At 42.1% G+C, this 13,940-nt stretch overlaps 2 protein-coding genes across 2 annotated transcripts in view; one reads left to right on the top strand and one right to left on the bottom strand.

Moving 5' to 3' along the window:
• Positions 1-13,940, bottom strand: part of LOC126568604 (elongin-C) — a 589,072-nt gene that overhangs the window by 330,086 nt on the left and 245,046 nt on the right. The window lies entirely within an intron of this gene.
• Positions 1-13,940, top strand: part of LOC126567713 (fat-like cadherin-related tumor suppressor homolog) — a 126,182-nt gene that overhangs the window by 79,016 nt on the left and 33,226 nt on the right.

The following is a 13,940-nucleotide window of genomic DNA, read 5'->3' as shown; positions in this document are numbered from 1 at the left end:
TGCTGTTGCTGTAAGACCGTTCACTGCCCGAGGCTTGATATTAGGTTTCAAACGATTTTTTAACTTTTTTCTTTATTCATTGTGGCGCCTATAACCAACCTTTTCTAGGGCAGCACAATCTAGGGCATAGGGATACGCTCGTTGTCGAATTAGCTGGCTTCAGTTTCAGTTTTACCGCAGCAATCTGACACGTTTGGTGGTTGTTGTGTGTGCTTTTTTCTTTTAAACCTGTGCCTCTTTTCGTACGTTTTATTTAATTTCAATCACGCTTAAACATTCTCATTTGTGGTTCGATAATTCTTTCCTTTCGAAAGGTGTGGTTGTGCGCGCCTATGCCGGGTTTGACCTGCGCCGGTGTTTACGGTGTCGAGGTCGATCCGGGAACATCATCGTGTCCGGTTGGCAAACGATTGCTAGCCCGGGACAATCTGTGGGCCGGGTTTTGGTCTCACTCATTAAAATCTCATTTAGCAGAAAATAATAACATCCGGGTCTAATGGGCGAAGACCTACCATCGTTAGGAGTTTCAGCCGTAGCGTCCAGCTGGGCTAGCAAAAAACGAACAACATCGAGCCAATCCGTACCATGGCATGGCATGGTTTTATACACACACACACACATACTCGTGTCGCAGGCTCTACGGAAAGTTCGGAAAGCTATGCTCTGTACACTTGGTGCAGAAAGTTGTGTCATTCGGGTCGGCTGACAGATAAGTTTCGCACGCTACAATGTTACGGTTTGTTTCGCTTCCGGTTGCGGTTGATTCCGGGGTAATCGAATGTTTTGCGCTCTTGCGTTAATCTCGGGGCGCCTGAAGTGGAGTTTGAACGTACTGTGACAGATCGTAAAGGAGTATGTGTGAGATATTAATTTGGTTGGGATGCTTTTCTGTAACATCTCTTTAATTGGCTGATAATAAGTCTTAATAATTTATAACAAAAAAAAATACAAATAATATTAACAAACACCCAAGAAATACACTTCAGTGAGAAAAGTAATTCATAAACATGTTCTTACATACAACATTAAAATGCTCTTCCACTTCTAACATCGACTCTCAAAAGCAACCAATTGTGATTCTACAAACAGGAAATAAGATTTGTACCAGAAAATGTAGGTTTAGCCTACAGGTTGATACGAACCATCTTTGACGTCATGTCTCAGTGATGAATAATTCAATCAACTTTGGGTAATTAATTTCTCTGCTACCGTGCCTCCACGTACATTAAGTAATGAGCTAAATAAACCCGATGTAAGAAAAATAGAAAGGAAAAGAAAGACAGGATAAAACATCAGCTCCTCTGCACAGCAAATGATTTATCGTTTGATATTATAGATGTTGTTTCACTTGGGAATCCTGTTTTCCATCTCTTGTTTTGTTGCTTCTCTTTTTGCACACTTTGCACAAACACACACGCGTTTCACGCTGGTGACATTTTTATTCATTTTCTGTTTGGGGTTTTCTTTAACCACTCGCTGGTACAGGGGGGCCTAGTTTAGCAAAACTCGTACGGCCCACATGCTGCCTCGTCAGCAAGCGTGTGAAGAAGATGAAGTGGCCGAGAAGTGTGGTGTGGCTGTGGCCGTACGAATAAAACTCTTTCTGGTTTGATTAATTGAATGATAAAGCGGCTGCCTCCCACAACTTCCGCGCACAGAAGACTACGGCAGTTGAATTTCAATTAGAAGCAAAGGAAAAACTTTCCATCCCAAGCAAACGTCCACAAAACAACACCGGAATCTGCTGCTGGTGCTCTGTTTTGGGCTTTTGCAGTGTTTTTTTGTACCAACTACTGGGCGCCTCCATCGAGTGCGGCTGGTCAAATCGAAGATTGATGCGTCCGGATATTGGTTGTGGTTGCGGTGATAGTAGGTAATTATGATAAGAGAAGTCATTTTCCGGGTCGTCGCATTTATGTTGTCGTGGATTTACCGATGCCGTCTCTGCCACTACATCTTGCTGGGCACGTGACGTTCATTTTTATTTTGGTTTCACTTCCAAAAGGAGAGTAATAATTATAAGCACAGACTGGCTTCATTAAAGTGTGAACTGTCTTTAAGCAGCAGGAAGCAGAATATAATTAGAAATGAAAACAAGCTAAATAAATATTCGATTGCCTTAATTATTCGTCTCCATATGCGGAAAGCATATTGCTTTCCACATCCTTCCGCAAAAGCTTATTTTAGAATGCTTCTCTCTGCGCAATCTGAAGCTCTGCGTCAGGAAAAAGAAAAGAAATTTTCACTCCAACAAAAGCATTCTTCCGTATGTTTGCGCCCCTTTCCATTGCTTTACTCATAATGAAAATAAATCAACCAAACATAATATGCTGCTTCTCTGATTCGACTTTACCACCTTCTCAGGACTTTCCAACCGCCTTTTTCCGGTGCGCACACTGGTCGTTAATTACAAAATGCTGCTAAATTATGCAAAATGTCTACACAAGTGTGGAGGTGGTGTGTGTTGTGCATGTGAGCTACCATTCCCCGTGGGCAATATATTTTCTTCTGCCATCTGCACCCATCTTGTTACACACCTCGTGCCTCGCATTTGTGTGTGTTTTTTGTGATGATAGAAAATCAGTGAAACGCATACCGGCAACGGTAGTTCAACAATGTTTGCCAGTGAGAAAGGGCCAGCTTTGCATAATATATGCGTTTCCTGCTGTCCTGCTTTATCGTGCCGCGTTACACACACGAAGCGTGGTCCAGCAATCGCAACCGTTATCGCTGGTGATGCCGATGGTAAGCTGTACACGTCATTTTACGCATGTTTTACACGCCAACACGTGAACACTTACACGTGGGATGGATGGAGAGGTTTTTTTGGGGCGTCTGAAAGCGAAAAAAACACGTTAACTCCAACGCATCAAACCGGAGGATCGTTTATTTTCGGTCCCAATCTAGGAAACACGGTACGGCATCATCCAGCCCGTGTTACCTTGCGTGGTTCTATTATTCAAACATCAATTATGCGTTATAAATTCTAAATTTACTCACCACGAAAAGAAGGCAACGAACGGCCATACCGTCGACACGACGTTTAACCCACTTCAGCTGTCTGTGCTGGTAGCGGATAGTGTGCTGTGGTTTAGTTGAAATTGATTTACTCACAAATGTCAGCTTCGTGATGAAGTTTTCCGTGCGATGGGTATAGCGTACTACCACAACCCTGCTCGATGTGTGGTACATTATTCATGCCCCCCACCCTGTTTGAAATGCACCCCCCTCCCCAAAAATAAGCTCCGACACAAAAGGGCAAGCGGTACTTAATGACTGTCAGGAACATGAGTTTTCCTATCTGTCTTGTTTTATTAGACCTTTGGATGACTGTGGCGGGGAGGTAGGATACCTGATAGTAGTTTTTGGATCGATAATCGAAATTGAAACGCTCTAATCGGTGTTGTATTGTGACGATTAATTACTTTTTGGGTTGTGAATTGGTTGTGTGAGCCTGAAAGTATGTTTTTTTTTAAATAAATATTTGTTCGTTTAAGGCTTGAAAGAGATTACAAATTGACGTTACATACAAAATATTTTCTGTTTGTCTTTTATGATCATGGGGCGGCTCAATGGTGTAGGTGACAGTGGCAGGATCGGGCATGTCCCCTCGTAGTGAGGACTGGCTATCAATTTACGCCGTCAGATCGCCGGCGTGACCAAGAAGGTCGTTAAGCCAATAAGAAGATCCATGATCAAATATTTTTGTTCTTCAATAGTCAGTTTGGCTTTTTTACCGAATTTTCGATATCACTTTCAATACATTAAAGTGCGGGGAGATAATTCCTCGTTCTTCGATGAAAAAGAAAACTAAAATTTATAAAATGAAACCTTTATCGTTCATCGAATGATACTCTTTTTTGTGTGACATGTGTGAAATGCGTATTTTTCAAATGGTTATTATGACACGAAAAAGATTCTTTAGGGAGCAGCATCTAAACTATCCTTCAAATTCTACATAGTAATATTTTTTTTAAATAATACATTCAATATCGTAAAAAGGGAAGACCAATTGGGAGGGACGCTGTACTGAATCAGTGATCCTTCAGCTAGTTTGTGGTAAAAACTTGGTTGTTCATCGTGTGCTTCTCAATTTCAAAAATTTCATTACATATTGTCAGGCGCTGTGAACCCTTGACGTAGTCCTGCACAGAACTACCATGGATAGCTAAATTAACTTATTTCCAATTTTGTTTTAACCGAAACGAAGTTACTGCAGCTGGGCAGCGCAGAATATGAGTCGCGAAGCTGGCATAGCTTTCTAGCTCTATATCGCGAGAAAGCAAAACTGAAAAATCAAGTTGCATGTCCAACAACGTCCATACCAACTACAACACTGACTTACTTTGAATATTACTTGAAAAACAACCTCGCCACACACGGCCCGATCGGTTCGAACACCACCGGGGTCTAGCTTAACTACGTCAAGTCAATGACCAACGAATGGCAGCACAACGACTGTCAGTTCCATTTCCATAAAGTCAACTATCCTGCAGGACAAGCTTTATGTACTGCCCTGAAGGGGCACAACATCAGCAGAAGGCTACCGTGCGCGCCATTTCTGCTTTTTTTCCCCCCTACCAACATTTCTAACTTGATAACGTTGTGCGAAGTTGTGGAAACCGGATGGCCGCTAGATATCGATGGTACGGTTCCGTTCGAGTCTTTTCCTTTTTGTGTGTGTGTCTGTTGCTTTTGTTATCGTTGCTTCCAGCTTGCTTTCTACACCAGTGCTCCGACGATGGTGGAATCCGATGCCGGCGATGACAATGAAGGTGATAATCACGGTTACAATGACACTGCTGACAGCGTGTCTATTCATCTCCGTTGCAACCTTGCCGCCGGTCGCATCGAATCACGATTGCTTTTTGACGATGATTATGATCTGCGCATAATAGGATCCTGATGATGCCGCCACCAACCGGCTGCGAACAAACGGCTGCCGAGGACTTACCGTCGTCGTCGGCCATCGGTTCAACCGACTGCGAGGTCACAGCCGTGTCCGTGGGAATGGGTTTTAATGATAGCCTTCACTGTGCTCCGCCACATCCTACTGACCAATCGTAGGGGTGTGTGTGTGTGTGTGCATGTTGTGCCACAGTAATGTTGTGCTGTCGATGGTAGTTCCGGGGAAAATTAATTACTAATGCAGCCCAGGCATTGCAAGCAGAATGGGATTAGAATGGCAACTGACAAGTGCCGCGTTTGTGTGTGTGTGGATCCATAAAATGTACTTAAATCACTTCACATTATGTGTTGGAGCATTAGGAGCAGTTGCTGTTTGAGTGTGAAGACCGGGTATGACAATTGATGGTCGACAGAAGAGATGCCGGAATGTACTAGGAATGAGCAGTTTGATTGTTATGATTCCTCGATTGCCCCGACACTCATTATTTGTCCAGTTCGTCAATGGGATAAGTGTTTTTATTAACTAAATTTGTGAAACACAATCATTTAAAGCAATAGATACTTAAATAGGCTTTGCCTGTCTCAGTTTATGAATCATGGAACGAAAATTCATCATCATTTTCTCTTAATCACATTTTTTACAACTCTTATTATCATGTTCATTGTCTTGTTATCATCCCAACTGCAAGCCAACATGTTCATCATATTTGTTCAATGTTCCTTTGCCTGGTTCACTGCACGATGTTTCATTGCCTTGCCGATGGATTGTGATTTAGTTTTACTTTCTTTTAAGTATGGCAAAACATGTTACACAAAACTTACCTTAAATCTTACACTCCGTCTCTTTGTCTTTTTTTTATTCAAACCTGCAACACTTGGTGCTTCTTGGTGAACACACAACCACCATGCTACAACAACGACATCAACAAACACACCTTCTTCTGTCAACGCTGTTACAACACCGGTAACACAACATGGACACAACTACAAAAATGCATTCAATTCCTTTCGCTACTCTTCAAACATTAAATTGACGATTGCGCTTCCCACCTCCACTGCCATTTTGATGGCATTTGTCGATATATTTTATGTTGCTGCGTTTCAAAATTGACACCGCTTTGATCGAACGAATCACCGTTAACGGCCTGCCACTTTCATCACTTTCACACGGATGCCCGTACCCGTCACTTTTGCCCTCGCACAGAACGATTACGCCAGCAGTGGGTACGAACCGCCGGAGCTGGAACTGACCGAACCGATGCTGTCCGATCCGGACGTCGGGCTGGACGATGCGGCCACGTGGGAATCGTTTCCGGAGAAAAACTTCAACGATCTACAAGTCGTCTTTCGGGTAATGATGGCGATCTTGCAACTAGTTGCTTTTTTTCCGTTTCGCTCGTCACTTTTTTGCTCGTTCCACTTTGTTGGCTTTTTTTATCTCTCGTTCTCGCTTGATGTACGTTTATTTCTTTAGTTATTGCTTGTATTTTCGCAAGATCTTTCTTTATATAGAACTTTCTTTATATATGCACTGGGTTCGAATTCTTTTGCCATATTGTATTGATTTCTAATGGTATATATTTATTTCGTTGTAGTTTTACATATTTGCTGTATTAAAAACATAATTATTAAACAGTCGCTGTAGGGTTTCTACCATCTGGAGTATAAATTATTTTTGTAATAAAACGTATATTGCTAACGCTTCTTTGTCACAGACCCGAAAAATAGCATATTTAATTTTTTGGGTCATCAACAATAACGCAAGCTTAGAAATTAATCAATGCTGAAGCTTAGAAATTAATTATAAAAACATTAAAAAAAACAGTAGTAATACGCCAAAAGGTGCGCTGCTTTTTGCAAAAATGCAATTCGCAGTCTTATGTACTAAAATTCTTCATTATGGCGTTCCCAGTCTCTACCTTTCGTATTTCTTATCTCTGGAAAACAAATAGCAATGCATTAATTTGCCGTAACTGTCACTAAGCCATACACTTCCATGTACCTCGAATCGAAGAAAATTATACACCTGTTCTCTCACACACTAATTATGTTTTGCACACCGAATTAATGGGACATCCGTTTTACGAGATGAAACATGCTTACGCGAATTAAGACATTAGGGTGTCGATTTTATGACGTTTTCGTTGGGAAAGATACGGCAGTTAAGGCAACATTATAGCTCCCGGAGCGAGAAGCACCTTCTTACACCTGTTTATTATTGTGCTTATCAATATCAGCTAACGGCGGTGTTTGGAAAAGGAGAAACTGTCATAAACGTTGTTTACCAGCAGGGTGAATTTGCTGACACAACACATTTTTGATATGAAATGTGCACCAAATCGCTCCCTCAAAGTGAGTTTGCGCTACTGCTTGAACATTTATGATCAATTTTGTTAGAGGGTTAATAATTGTCATAAACTTTCACCATTGACTCCCGCTAGCAAGCGGGAGGCAAGGAATTTTGTGCACAGAAGAAAAAAGTCCCCAACTAATGAAAGATATCAAGTGGACATTTTTTTGTTTTGCCACGTAACCTCTTATTAACTTCGGAAGTATGTGACTTCGTCAGAAAGTAGTTGTGGTCTCAATTTCCAGCGATTCGATTAGTTTGGCTCGTAAGAAGACTAAATTATTTGACAAAAACTGCCTGCATCCAACAGGCGAAGAAGATTACAATTCTGCTCCTTTCTTCCAGCGTAGGGACAATTTTAGTCTTACTGATGAGGGAAGTAATCGTAGCATGAAATTTGCCGTACGGTACACCACTCGCTTGATAAGCTTCTTCCGAACTGAATTTACCTCGAGATGTGTGACTTTTCCTGTTTGTGTGTTTCCTTACGCTCGTTGGTCAATCCGAATGTAGCAAAGTACACCAGAAGCCTTGGAAGTCTCAGTACACTGTTTGGACATCTTTGGATACTGGCAGTGCCTGGTTACTCCCGCCAGACAGGCAGGCAACTCAACCGATTTGGCTTCGTAAAAAACGATGATCAACCACAAATTTTATATCTCATCAGTGTCAGCTTTGGTTTTTGTGGACAACTATTCCGCACCGAGGGTCCTCCCAATTGCGATCCCAGAGCGTCTTGCCGTTCGGATGTACTATTCCAACGTTATTATCCTACTTGGTTTGGTCAAACTCCATCCACCCGGATCCCCAGCCCAGGTCGAAGATACGCACGGTGTGCCAGTACTTGCTTCTTGGAAAGGATGACGTCCACGACCACAAGAAAACATCAGGAAACCGGATCCAGTTACGGTCGGTAAAGTGCATGTATCGTATCACAAACCACACCCGGAAAAAGGTTCACCTCCATCCGTACGGGACGGGCGCAAGAAATCGTCCAGTGCCAGGTGTCCGTTGCAATCGTTCGCCCGTCCCCCTTTAGCAATTCCGAAACCTGAACTTACTGATGACTTTCCATCGGTCGTGCTTGATTGGTTTTTCCGTACGAAGTTCTACTTGAAGGTGTTGTTTTTTCTCTCCTTGATTTCCTGCTTTGCTTGGTTGACATGAATTAGAAAAAGTAATAGTCCAAGTTGTTCAGTGTGCGGTTAGGTGTGTTGCTGTGTATCACCACACTCTATTCCCCTCCGGAAAGGAGCGTTCGATTTGTGTGAAAAGGTAGCCCTCGTTCGAAAAATGCGTTTGGAATCCATACTTAAAATACCGGATAACAAACCCAAATAGCTTGCGGTTGGCGATTTTGTGTGGATTCTTGGGATTTGCTGTTTTGCCGGCTAAGCTGTATATCGAGTAACAGCTGTATATCGAGTGCCCGACAATCATACGAGTCGAGTCTAAAGCCCCAAGGATCAGTACGGTTCTTACAACCTTCTTCAGTACAAACGAGAGAAAAACGCAACTTTTAATGAATCCAATTCGTAGTAGTTCGTCGGTCAACAAACTCTTAAGTGTGAGGCTTTGTTTTGCGAAATCAATCCACTCATGTCGTGCCAAAACTCCACGTGGTGAGTCAAAACCGATTCGGACGTGGTGTGAAATGACTTCTTCTGCTGGTGTGAAACCCCATGTCAAACGGGTGGTAAAATTAATTCGAGCATTGTTTGACGTCCAATTGTGAAGTCATCGTTACATTTTGTGGACGCTTTCCCCTCTCCAACCAACGCTAACGATCAATCATCGGATCGGGCTACTGAAGTTCGACTCGAAGCGAAATATGAAGCCAATTGTTTTATTATTTATTTGCCAGTTTTGATTGAACCCCGGGCACAACGTCACATGTCATCCGATGCAGTGTCATCATGTTCTAACGTCCGTTGACAGACGGACGCGCAACTGTCAGGGCCGGATCCTTTTCCCTCAAAAACATCATCCCCCTTTAGCAACAAAACAAAAACGCCAAACTAATCCAAAGAACATACACACACACACACACCAGTTGGCAGCCACCTCCGGCTTTAATCACATCCAATTAACGTACCCGTACTCAAATTACGGCATCAAATCTGCATTGATTAAACATTTATATTCAATCGGAAGCACTAAAGAGATGGAGAAGCACTCCGGCGGGAGGAAAATCTGAGCGCTGAAACACACATTCCTCTTCACAACCCGAACTCTCTATCTCTCCGCGCCTAGCTGACCGTTTTCTGGTGCACAAATTTGTAACGCTCGTCAAACCGCGCTAACCGGTCGCTTATTGTGCTGCCGCGAGCTGCATTGTTGCTGCGTTGACATTTATTTCTATGACAGATTTACGGTTGACTGATTTGACCTACTTCATCTCTCTCCCGTGCAGCCCAACCAACCCGAAATGATGCCTTCGAAATGGTCAAAATACGCTGTCATGCTCATCGGGTTACAACCCGCGCCGCCATTATATTATGCTGGTCAATCAATAATACTGCTGCCTCTGAGTACCGTTCAACCCTCCGGTTCCGTTTCCAATTCCGGTAATCCGGCGCTTCGTGCGTGGAAATGCTCCTTGTAACCCGAACAATGGCGTTATTTCAACGGTTGTTGCATATTGTTTTGCTTTTGTCACGCCAATATGACGCCGTTTAACCTTAGCTGACGCGCGGGGTCAGGTCTGTGCGTTTGCGACCGTACACTGTACAGTAATCCGCACTGTTTACCTAATGAAATGAATCGTTACAACAACGTGTGCACACACGCTCATGTTTTTACCGTTTGCACCGGGATCCAGTTGATACCGGGGATGTAAGCGATGGAAACCTTCGTTTTGCAAACAAACCACCATGGCGACAGGTTTGTGATGTTACTTGTTGTGTGTGCTTTTTTTCCTTTTACTGTGTATTTTACTTCAAAAGACAAAAGCTGCAATGACATCCCGCTCCGGATCTGAATATTGGTGGTGGCCTCGGTTACAAGCTAATGGCCAGGTGGGTTTACATTGTTGTATGCTGCATACGGTGTTACAAGGCATAATATTGAACAGCCTTTTTTTGTTGGTTAAATATAAAAACGGATCCACAGGAGTAAGGATGCATCGTAATATAATGGTGTAGTGTTCTTGAGATAAATACAACATTTTGTTAAAGAAACTTTCTTGTGAAAGAAAGTTGATACAGAAGTTGAAAGTTTGGCAATTTACTCATCATACTTTGAGTTCTATCAATCAGTTGCCGCAACTTGTATGTTTCGAAATGAACTATGGTACCAGCCTTTCTCAAGCATCCGGATGATATTCTAAGGGCATGCTATTCTATTCTTACATATATCTGCCACATATTGGTGATACAAAAGAACAGTTTTATCCAAACAACCTGAGGCTAACCTGACGTCATTCGATAGGCTTCGGTCAATCAAAGCAGAGCAGTAATACAATGCAAGTGGCACTGTAGTTTGTATTGAGCTAGTAGATTTCCTACTTAAATTAAACTCTTGGCAATTGTCATCGAGCAAAATCAGAAGACTGGCCCATAGGCCATCGATGAGTCTTCCCAAAACAGTACAAGTCAGGTCAGGGCTCTAATCCGTTTCTAGGAAATTCGGTCCGTCGCTGTATTCCAGCCATTCAAGGCAACTTCCGATCTCCGAAAGGTTCGACTCTAAGTGATCCAGCAAACGAGTTCTCCGTGTGCTGCATCGTGTGTTGGAGTCTTCTAGATCGCATTTTGTGGAGTCCCTGTTAGGCACGGCCAGATCTACCGGCAAACAGATTCGTTGCATTGATCCTCAATCCAATTCTACAGGCCTCGCGTTTCAGTCTCGCACACCGTACTGAAGGAATTAAAGAGATTGGGTGAAAATTGTGCCAAGGATTACACTTTCCTGATCGATGTCAAGGAGAGGAGAGGAGCCTGCCTGGTATTCCATTGTTCGGTTCTATCTATGGTATCAAACACTGCATGAAGTCAATGAACAGGTGATCCTTAGGAATCTGGTGCTCTCGGCATTTCTGGAGGAACTGTCACAGAGTAAATATTTTCCCGATTATCCGATTTTCCTTCCACAAATCCAGCTTTGTTGAGGAAAAGTTGTAGCAAAAGGCACAAGTCTGCGGAAGGATATTCGGGACAGGATATAAAAGGCAGCCTGACCGAATACATCTTCTATTATTGGCTGACTTGTTACGATTAGCTATTGTAGTGAAAGAGGAGAGCCATTGACGTTTAACATCAAAAACAAAATAATACTATTTGATTTGATAGAAATTAGTTTCCACGCAGATATGTATACCTCTGTGTGTAGTCGTGTAAAGCCCGAATAAATATAAATTCCTCAATCAATGAATCTTGTTTTCCAAATGATTGCATCCACTAGGAGTAGGAATCTACTTGGAATCTCCACCTAGCAAAGTGCAGAACATAATGTAGATTATTCCAGACGGCCACGCAAATACCTCGCAGCATTAAGTGAAATACTCTGTGTGTGTGGAAAACGGGCGATGGAAGCGAAAGGGTTAAGAGGGGTGGTAGAAGGTTTGGTTACTAAACGCCAAGCACAACTATTTAATTCACTTTATCTCGTGGCACAACTTCTACTGACAATAAGTCAATTTATTCATTATTCAATCCCTCTCGCCATAAAGCATAAAGACAACACAACGCTCCATACATGCACGCTTGGCGGCTTTTTTGCGCAGCGAAAGAGTGTTTTGAAAAGCATAATTATTTCATCTTCGTTCCGTTCTCACCGGAGCTTATGCGTCCCGGGTTGGATTGGTTTGTTTGTGTCTGCGGGCGGAACTCGTCTGCTTGATTAATTCAATTATGCCAGATCTTTTCCACGCGTCTAACTCCTACGTTGTGGGGAAAACGTACGCCAATAGGATCTACGTCGACGTTTCTTAGATTTTCATTAGCAGCAGCAGCAGCACGTCGTTGCATGTTTAGCTACTCGCATGCATACGAACATTTACTTCGCTTTGCTGTTTCGTTTGCTAATGAACCTCAATTAGGGCTTCCTACATCCACATACAAGTTGTGAGAAGTGTGATTCACTGCAGTCAGTTTTCAGATCAGATTTTTATGTGATGTTAACCGTTCTTTAATGAACTAGTTTCTTCTTTAGGTGAATAGTTATTTCCTCTTTTAATTGTTAAATTATTCTACTTTTAAAGTTAAATTCAAATACTAAACACATCTTCTTTTGCCTTGAAACCGAGAGTACCGTAACCGTGGGATAAAAATTGCCCTCTGTTGACTTTAAACATTTGTCCTTGATCCTTAAATATTTGCCTATCTGGGGCACCAGAGCGGACCGCAGACAAATGGAACCTTTTAAGCGCATAAGTCTGCCCCACGTCAATCCTACCTAAGCTGCTCGAATCTAGTGGAATGATAAAAAAATCACCTAAAGGAAAAGTTAATCCGGGATGGACTATTTCCTGTTCTGGCGGGATCTGTAGTCCTCTGGAACAATATATATAAAAAAGGCCACAGCTACTACGAAGGCTTAACTCAACAAACCTTACTAACCTTAGTTAACTTTTCATTTTTATGATGCGATTTTCCTTTTTCATATTTTATTTTTATTTTGGTGGCTGGTGTGTGTGTTTGTGTGCGTGAATGGGACTCGAGTTGGGTTTGGCATCCATTTTGCGGGCGCCTCCATCAGTGTCAATCAAAACGAGGATTTGGCACGGAAGGACCAATAAATTATGCATGAAAAATGACATTCTTCTCAGCCGGTCCGAGCGCGGTCAACGTATCCGCTCAGCAGTCGACGAAAGGAAACGTACGAAAAGCCAAAAATGATTTCTTTTTTTTTGTGGCTGTAAAACGTTGCCCTGCACACGCACAAGCATATCACCGGGCACGCATTCTTCACGTAAATCTCTCTTTCTATTTGTTTACTTTTTGCCCGGAGCAAACCAATCTTTCCCGATTTTCCGGTACCGGGAACGTATGCTTGAACCGTGTTTAAGTTTTTCCCTTTCTCGCTAAAGAAAATAGGCTTATTGGAGGGGGTCTCCTTTTGAAGGAGCACTATCTAAAGGACTGCTTTACATCACACATATTGTATTTATTGTAGGAAAGTAGCTTTTCTTGCCACCTGCTTCATTCTCTCGCTGATAGTGGTTTGGGTCGATTCGGAAGGTTCGCTTTTAAGAAGTAAATTAACTTTTCTTTTATCCCGACATGACAACCGACTCAGAGTGTATTTAACTCAAATTACCATAAGCCTTAAACCCTTTCAGGATGCTTACAAGTGTGGCAAAAGATTTAAAGAAAATTGCAAACTTGAGGCATTATTCGTAAGCTAATAGCTTACGAATAATAGACATTATGAAGCGTAGACCATGTAATAGTCAATGATTTTATCTATTAAATTTATTAGTGAGTTGAGTTTCCAAAGTAAATTGAATAAGAAGACTTATCTGAAGTTAAAGTTTTGCTTTCGATGTTTTTGATCGAACATTATTAATATTTTGAATACCTTCAAGAGTAGTAGAAGTGTTTTCAGAACCCTCTACAAGATTTTGTGAATTTTTACACTACATAAAACGTATGTTTTCCGTTCATTTTACGCATATCTAAATTAAATAGAACATGATCTTCGTTTTTTAATCCTCCTGTTCAGACGACTCCCTCTGGCATGC

The sequence above is a fragment of the Anopheles maculipalpis genome, chromosome 2RL, assembly GCF_943734695.1.
Source record: "Anopheles maculipalpis chromosome 2RL, idAnoMacuDA_375_x, whole genome shotgun sequence".
In the NCBI taxonomy this organism is placed as follows: domain Eukaryota; kingdom Metazoa; phylum Arthropoda; class Insecta; order Diptera; family Culicidae; genus Anopheles; species Anopheles maculipalpis.
This window is presented reverse-complemented; position numbering and strand designations above follow the sequence as displayed.